The sequence below is a fragment of the Orcinus orca genome, chromosome 7, assembly GCF_937001465.1.
Source record: "Orcinus orca chromosome 7, mOrcOrc1.1, whole genome shotgun sequence".
In the NCBI taxonomy this organism is placed as follows: domain Eukaryota; kingdom Metazoa; phylum Chordata; class Mammalia; order Artiodactyla; family Delphinidae; genus Orcinus; species Orcinus orca.
In genome coordinates, this window is record NC_064565.1 from 35,463,596 (window position 1) to 35,471,543 (window position 7,948).

Genomic DNA, 7,948 nt, shown 5'->3' on the forward strand with positions numbered 1-7,948 from the left:
TATACTGTAAAAGCATTATTCAGGCTATCAGACCTGGGTTCAAATTCTATCACCACTGTTCACTTGCTGTGTGATCCTAAACAAATTAAATGACCTCTCTGAATCTATTTTCTCAAATGCAAAGTAATGAAAATAATCCACATGTTGGGTTTGCTATGAGGGTTAAGTGAAGTAATATTTAGAAGAAACTACCGCAGGGCCTACCACAGGCCTGTTCAACATATGTCTATATCTGTGATCCAAACCTCTACCAAGAAATAAAAAACTGCCTACCTATCTCTCCATATGAATTTTACCCCAAGCTCTTGTATTAATATGCTGAAAAATAAACTCATTCCACCCCTCTCCCCATAACCTACTGCTCCTGTATTCTATGGATAAATGGTGTTGCTACTCAGACATTGTCCCAAATTGGAAACTCCCTTCTCCCTCACTCCACACATCCAACCAGGCACTAAAAGCAGATGGTTTTCACATCTCATATTCATTCCTATAGCTAATTCCTTAATTAAGACCCCAAATACCTTGCTTGGGTCATAGTATGGTCTCTAAATCAGCCCTCAATTCTCCATCTAGGGTGTTGCAATTCATACTCTTTACACTGCTGCCAGGGAGATCTTTTAAAACAAAAATCTTACACATGTTATTCTCTTGTATAAAATCATTCAATGATTCCCTTTAACTTTTTGGATAAAATTCAGTTTTTAGCATGACACACAAAGTTCTCTCTAGTTTGAAAATCAACTATCCTTCTCCATCCACCATGACCCCTCTCATCATTGTTACCCATGTCTCTACAATCACCCTGAATAAGAGATTTTTGTCTCTATTCGGGTTCTACTAAAAGCAGAGCCTGAGGCAAGGACTTGGTAGCAGGGAGTTTATTTGGGTGGCTATATAAGGAAGCAGGTATGAGGGAGGAGGAATAGAGTGTTGGGGTGAGGGTATGTCAGTGAAGTCCCTATAATCCGTCGATAGAGCTTCATTCCTTGAAACCTCTGAGAAACCTGTAATACTCCCAGAATTGTCAGAAGAACAGGCAGCTGAGTCATTCTTCTACCATCTCCTGTTCCCCACTGTTTGAAGGATGCCTTTGGGTGTAACACCCCAACCCTTTCAGGCTCCATTTGTGCAGAAGCTAAGTGACTTCCAGAACTTCGGAAAAGTCCCTGAGTGGGAAATGCTTGACCGGTATGCTAGCTCTGAGTTTGCACAGAACTGTGTATCACAGCCGTAGCTGAAATCACAGATGGGCCAAGGGGACACGACATCAGGCAATGAAGAGATGGCTCCATTGTGCTGCGGTTTTCTGCCTTCACATGAATTGTTCCCATGTGCCTAAATGTCTTCATTCCTCCTTCTTCTCCAAGTCATATAATTAACTAATACTGATCTCTCAAGTTGTAGTTCCAGAATTGGCTCTGCCAGAATCTCAAGTATTCGCTTTCTCTGATCACGAGTATTGTCTGGAAGTCTTTCTTCTAAACACCCATAGCATTCAGGGTGGTGCTGCACCATATGCCACATTATCACAATAAATGGCACTTACTCTTTTACTTGTGCCTCTAGGATAGAAGCACCTCGAGGGTGGGAAATGTATCTTACTTGTCTTTGCTGCTATTTATAGTACAATGCCTGGGTATTTTAGAGCTCGAATCAATATTTGTTGAATAAATGGAAGCATGAATGAAAACGAATCCCCCAGACGAATTGTCATAAAACATTATTCCTTATCATATCATTTCTCATCAAAAATCATCCCTAACTGTACCCTGCTGACACATAATGACTAAATTCGTTAACTTGACTTTCCAAAACTGCTTTTCTAGCCTGATTTCCTGTTACCCCCATTTAATAATTTTGTGCTTCAGACACACTGCTCATTCACTGTCCTTTAGAAGCCTTCTAGATCTCTTTCCTCATGCCTCTGGGCACACTATTCTGTCTTTTTTTTGAGTGTATGTCTTACTCTTACACATATTTTGAGGCCAGTTTAAATCCTGTTTTTCTAAAAAAAAAAAAAACAACAAAAAACCAACCAAACAAACAAACAAGAAAACCCCACTTCTTGACAATTAGCCTGTAGTGGTCATTTTCTCTTCTTTGAATTCTTGCATTTTTAGTTGTCCAGTGATCACTAATAACATTGCCATATGTATGTCATCTGAGTGTACTGTATCTCTTCAATTAATCTCTGTTTCTTGAAGTCAGATTCCATTTCTTACACTTAGTTTGGAATGAAATTTAATTCTTGGTATCTAATCCAGTACCAAGAATGGGCCCTCGTATATATATTGCAAGCTCAATACTGTTTCTTTATGGATACACAGACTATTCAGACATATACTTACATATCAGTCATTTCAAACACACCTGTGACTCTGGTTAGTCAAATTAGAACTGCATTCTGCTTAAATCAGCGGTCTTGAGCTGACTGATGGGGCAAAGCAGATAGAAATTTGATTAAAAATTTAGCAGTGGAAAGAAAGTATCATTTAGAAGTGTTCAAGAAAAAGAGAAACCATAAAGGGGGATTATCTAACAAGGCAATCAAGAATATCTCCTACAACAATGAAATTTTGCTGAATATAAAAATAAACAGAGAATGTAAGTTTATCTTTGAAAAAAGTTTAAAACAGTACCGAAATTTATTATCTTAACACATTTATTTAGTTGTACAATGTTTTAATGAGGGAAAGTGAGATGTGGTTAAATGATCTAAAAATATAGCCAGTTATATGGCTACTGCATTTTATAATTATTAATATTTAAAAGATAAGACCTTTTAATTTTGAATGAACTAAAAACAATTAGGGGGATTTTTTTTTCTTTTTTCTTTTTTGTAGAGGAAAACAGGGAGACTGGGGGTTTAAGATTGGTACAGATTTGTACTGTAATACATTTATATACTCATATTTTTTATCACCACTATGTATTATTTAATGTAAAATAGAAAAATATTGAAAAACATTTTCCTTAATTTTCATCCCTTCAAGAAATGGAAGCATGAATATGGATATGATGATATGGCACTTTAACTTTTTACTCTTTGTGAGTATTATTTAATATTGGACCAATTATAAAATATGGAAATTAAACATTTAAATAGACATTGGTTAAATCAATCAATAGATCTGAACTAGGAGACTAGGATGAATGATAGCAAAATCATTTGTTAATAGTTAATGAATTGAACAGACCGACCTTTGTTTAAATTATATTTTATAAGCTTTAATTATAATATAATTCTGACTTTTGAGCACAATATGGTTTTCAGGTAAATTCTGTGGGGTTACTTGTTTTTCCTTTTTTTTTTTTTTTGTTTTAAGATAAACTTAAGCAGGAGATTTGCTTATCATATGTGAGCAAAAGAAAAAGGAAAGGATTAAACAGAAACTGTTTCTTCCCCTACAGGGCTACCTTCCCGCTATCTTCCGACATTAATACAATGTTGCTGACTACGTTATGTTGTTACTAGGTTGTGTCAAATCAAGAGAATAATTGGACATTAAGATTCATCTCTGAATACATTAATTGGATGATTTCTTTATTTCTGTCATAAGTTACTAATGATTTCCTCTCCATAACTAGGGAAACTCTGAAGAACTCATTATTCTCTTGGGATTCTATAGCTACCTTAAGATGATTTTCGGTGGATGTGGTTGTTCTGGTAACAGTAGGCTCTATATTAAGTTCCAAAATTAAAATTTCAAAAAGAAAGGGTACTATTTAGATTTCAAATGTGCACCCTTTAGGGGGTTATTTCTTTTCAGATGGAATATGTTCCACAACAATGGTACTTATGGAGAGACATGAGGACCCCACGAATACTAATATGCTCATCAGGATGATCATTGAAAACTCACATTTTCTCTAAATGCTGAGATTCTATAAATACCTCCTCTACATGTAGAAGACATGGGCCATAATTCTACTAAGCTCAGAGGTTTTGTGCCTTGCTGCACTGGAAACTCATTGGGAGCAGATTCTCTTTCTTATTCACCTTTGTGTTCCTAGTGCCTTGCATAGTATAGGAGGCACTCAAATATCTGTTATCAGCTGATTAATAGAATCAATCTTTTTGAGTCTTAAGTGTATTAAACCAGAAATTATCTGAAGACTTTTCCTGTTGTAATATTCTATAAACTTTAAGCAGGCATCCTTCTGTAGAGAGTAAAAACTTTTCAAAAGTTTTTTCAATAAAAACTTTGCAAAGGGGGCTTCCCTGGTGGCGCAGTGGTTGGGAGTCCGCCTGCCGGTGCAGGAGACACGGGTTTGTGCCCCGGTCCGGGAGGATCCCACATGCTGCGGAGCGGCTGCGCCCGTGAGCCATGGCCGCTGAGCCTGCGCGCCCGGAGCCTGTGCTCCGCAACGGGAGAGGCCACGGTGGTGGGAGGCCCGCGTACCGCAAAAAAAAAAAAAAAAAAAAAGAATTTATCCTATCATAATATTTCAAATTGCTATAATTTAATGATATTTCCTATAAATAAAATTTCACTTGAAAATGATAAAAAAAATGAATCAGATGCTTTACCTTCTTCATTACATCAATACATACAGGTGAAACTCATCAAATCTTAATCCCATGGAACAAAAGATGGGGTGATGAGCTGAAGGGGTACCAACATGGAGTTCAAATCTGATAACATGGGAAAGGAACTCCAAAGACAAACTCAGCCCCAATCACCATTTAGCCTACTTGGGCCAGTCCTTGTATGACTATTTTTCCTTCTACCTTTGGCCCATGTACATTGGTGCCATCTTCTACTTAACACAATAAATATTGTCTCAGAAGACATGAGTATAAATTGAATTTTTGTAAATTAGATCACAGCATTCAATAAAGGGTTATTGAACTACAGCACATCCTGTATTTCAGGGTATGTGGGTAGAACCAGACCTTGACCTCACACATTTATAAACCAGTGAGAGAAACACACAAGCATGCGGATGATGATAACATGAGACGTGGTACTACTGAAAGGAGCAAAAGACGCATTCCTCCTAGAACTAGCATGAAATGATCTGGGAAACCGTGCCCTTTGAAATGCCTTGGGACCCAACAATAAAAAGAAGTAGGTTACGAATACTCTTCAAAGTTCTTTTGTTTTCAAATAACAGACTCTGAAATTTACCTATAGTAAGTTTGAGTTTTCTATATGTATACTTTTTCTGTGTAATGGGTTTTGCCAAAGAGCTAAAAATCAAGTGACTCTTAAATTTTTAACAGAACGGGAAATTTTACTGCTTCTGCTTACTGTCTGTTGTCCATATAGAATTGTCTGTGCTCCTGAAAGCTGCCAAATATGCTTCCATTTTTTACATAACCATTATAGGTAAAGACAGAATAATGGATTTCTTTCAGTGTCTCCTTTGAATTGACAAGCAGGATCACTCTGTGTCAAGGAGATGTAGTTGCTGCTTTTCTATTAATAGTAAGTTACAATATTATAGGTGTTGTAGCAATTGGTTAAGCAAACAGAAACAATTATATGAATTTGACAATAATGTTCCTCCACAATTTTATTTTACCTGTTCAGTTCAGATAATGAAAGTAGCATGCTAAAATAAAGCAAGTTTAGATTTGACTACTGGATGAATTCTTTTGATGAGTATTTTTGACCACATACTACATTCTAAGCATATAGAATGTAGAGCCCTGGAGATAGAGATAAGGACAAAAACAAATTCAGTCCGTGCTCTAAGAATGGGGTTTAAAGCCTGTTAGGAAAGGCATAGATTAATTAAATAATCACACAATAAATGTGGAAAATACTAAAAGTACTAGAGTCATGAAATACAATTGAATGGTTTTAAGAGTGGGTGGGTGTGTATGTGGGTAAGTATTGTCATGTGATCGTATTTGCATTTTTAAGTACTCTGTCTGCAATGTGATTGGTATTGCCAACAGTGGATGTAAGGAGACCAGTTAGAAAGTCCAGAAAAAACAGCAATGCTAGTTTAAATTAACGTAATGCCAGTGATTATGAGAGAAATAGACAGTTGACCCAATTACTACTTCAGTAAAGGATTTAAAGGAATTTAAGCATTACTATTTATCAAGTGTCTATAATGTGTCAAATGCCCTTTTAGGTGCTAGGGGTACAAACATGAACTTGTTAAAAAAAATCTCTTCCCTCAAGAAACTCCCTGTTTGCTGTGACGTTTCCAAGTATGATGAACTATGCATTCATATCATAGAAAAAAAATAAAGTAGCTAATGTCAGATAATTCATATTAACCATGATTTAACTTTGCTGTATATTATATAACTTTCACTCTTGGGGATTCTTCAAGAATCAACAGAAATAATGCATTTGAAAACAAAGCATAAATATAAGGTGTTGTTAATTTCCTCTTTATAGCTTCCTAATAATATCTAGCTTAGGCTAATATTTAAATAAATTTTTGTTTCCTGAGAATAGAGAAATTGGACCTTATCTAACAAAATACCATAGACAGGTGGCTGGATGGCTTAAACAACAGACATTTGCTTCTCACAGTTCTGGAGGCTGGGAGGTCCAAGATCAAGATAATCGCAGATGCTGTTCCTAATGGGATGAGGAAGGAGGCTCTTCCTGGTTTGCAGACTGCCACTTTCTTGCTGTGTGTCACATGGCAGAGAGAGAGTTCTGGTCTTCCTTAATCCCGTCATGGGGGCTCCACCCTCATACTTCGTCTAAACCCAATTCTCTATCATCGTTTTTTTGGGGTTAGGATTTTAACATATGAATTTTGGGGAAACACAAACATTTGGTCTGTGTTTGCTAACCAGAACGTGCTAACCAGTAACAAAATAATTTAGCCTGGAATTTGCTCCTGGTAACAAAGAAGGTGACAGACAAATGTTTGGATTACTGAATTTCTGCTAGTGGTAGTACCACTGTGGTGCCTGCACTGCTTTCAGTCAATTAAATGAGAAGTAAATTAGAGTTTATGTTATTTTATTCACTTGAATTCAGGGTTTTTCAGGACATTAAGATTTTCTTTCCTAATGTTTCATTGTATACAATTTTAAACAAAAACAAAAGTAGAGAGAATAGTAATGATAATGATTCCCTTATTTCCACTACCACCTTCAACAAGTATCAACATTTCAACAATCTGATTCTATCTATTCTTCACTTTATTTTTTGTTTTCTCTGGAGTATTTTTAAACAATTCTAGACAAAATATGATTTCACCCATGAATAGTTTAGTATGTTATTTCATCTGATAAGGCTTTTTTTTTTAACATAACCACCTCTACTTTGCTAATCAACCTAACAAAATTAACAAATATTTCTTAATATCACTTAATACTGTATTCAAATTCCCCCATTTATTTTCAAGATACATTTTTTATTGTTGGTTTACTCAAATCAGAATTCAACAAGGTTCACATAAATACTGTACTTGGTTGTCATGTAGGTCTTTCTTATTCTGCAAAAGGCGTCTTCTTCCTCTCTTCCTTTTTTCCTCCCTCCCCTTCTTCCTTTATTTTCATGCAGTCCATTTGTTGGAAATACCAGTCATCTGTCCTGGGAAAATTGGACATCCCTTGAGCCAACAGTAAGCTTGTTCCTCTGTCTCCTATATTTCCTGTAAATAGGTAATTAGATATAGGTTTCATTAACAACTTAGCTAAAGCTTTTCTGAAAGCATGGCTTGCAAGAAGGACCCCAGTGCCAGTGCAAGTAGTTTATTTGGGATTCTCCACAAGACAGGAGAGAGGGAGTAGGGAGAGTGGGCCAGGCAGGGCAAGACCATTTAAGGTTGTGTTATCAAGGTGCCTACTCTAGACAGCAGGGCTCTATTCAGTGGGGACTTCTGGGAAGCTTAGACAGCACCTCCCAAACTTGCCACTGGCTTCCCTTTCCCCTTGGTTGAAGGTTTTCCTGGAAGCTGGGTCTTGGACACAGTGAGTCGGAACTATTCCCCAGAGCTGCAGCTGAGATCAGAGGTGGGC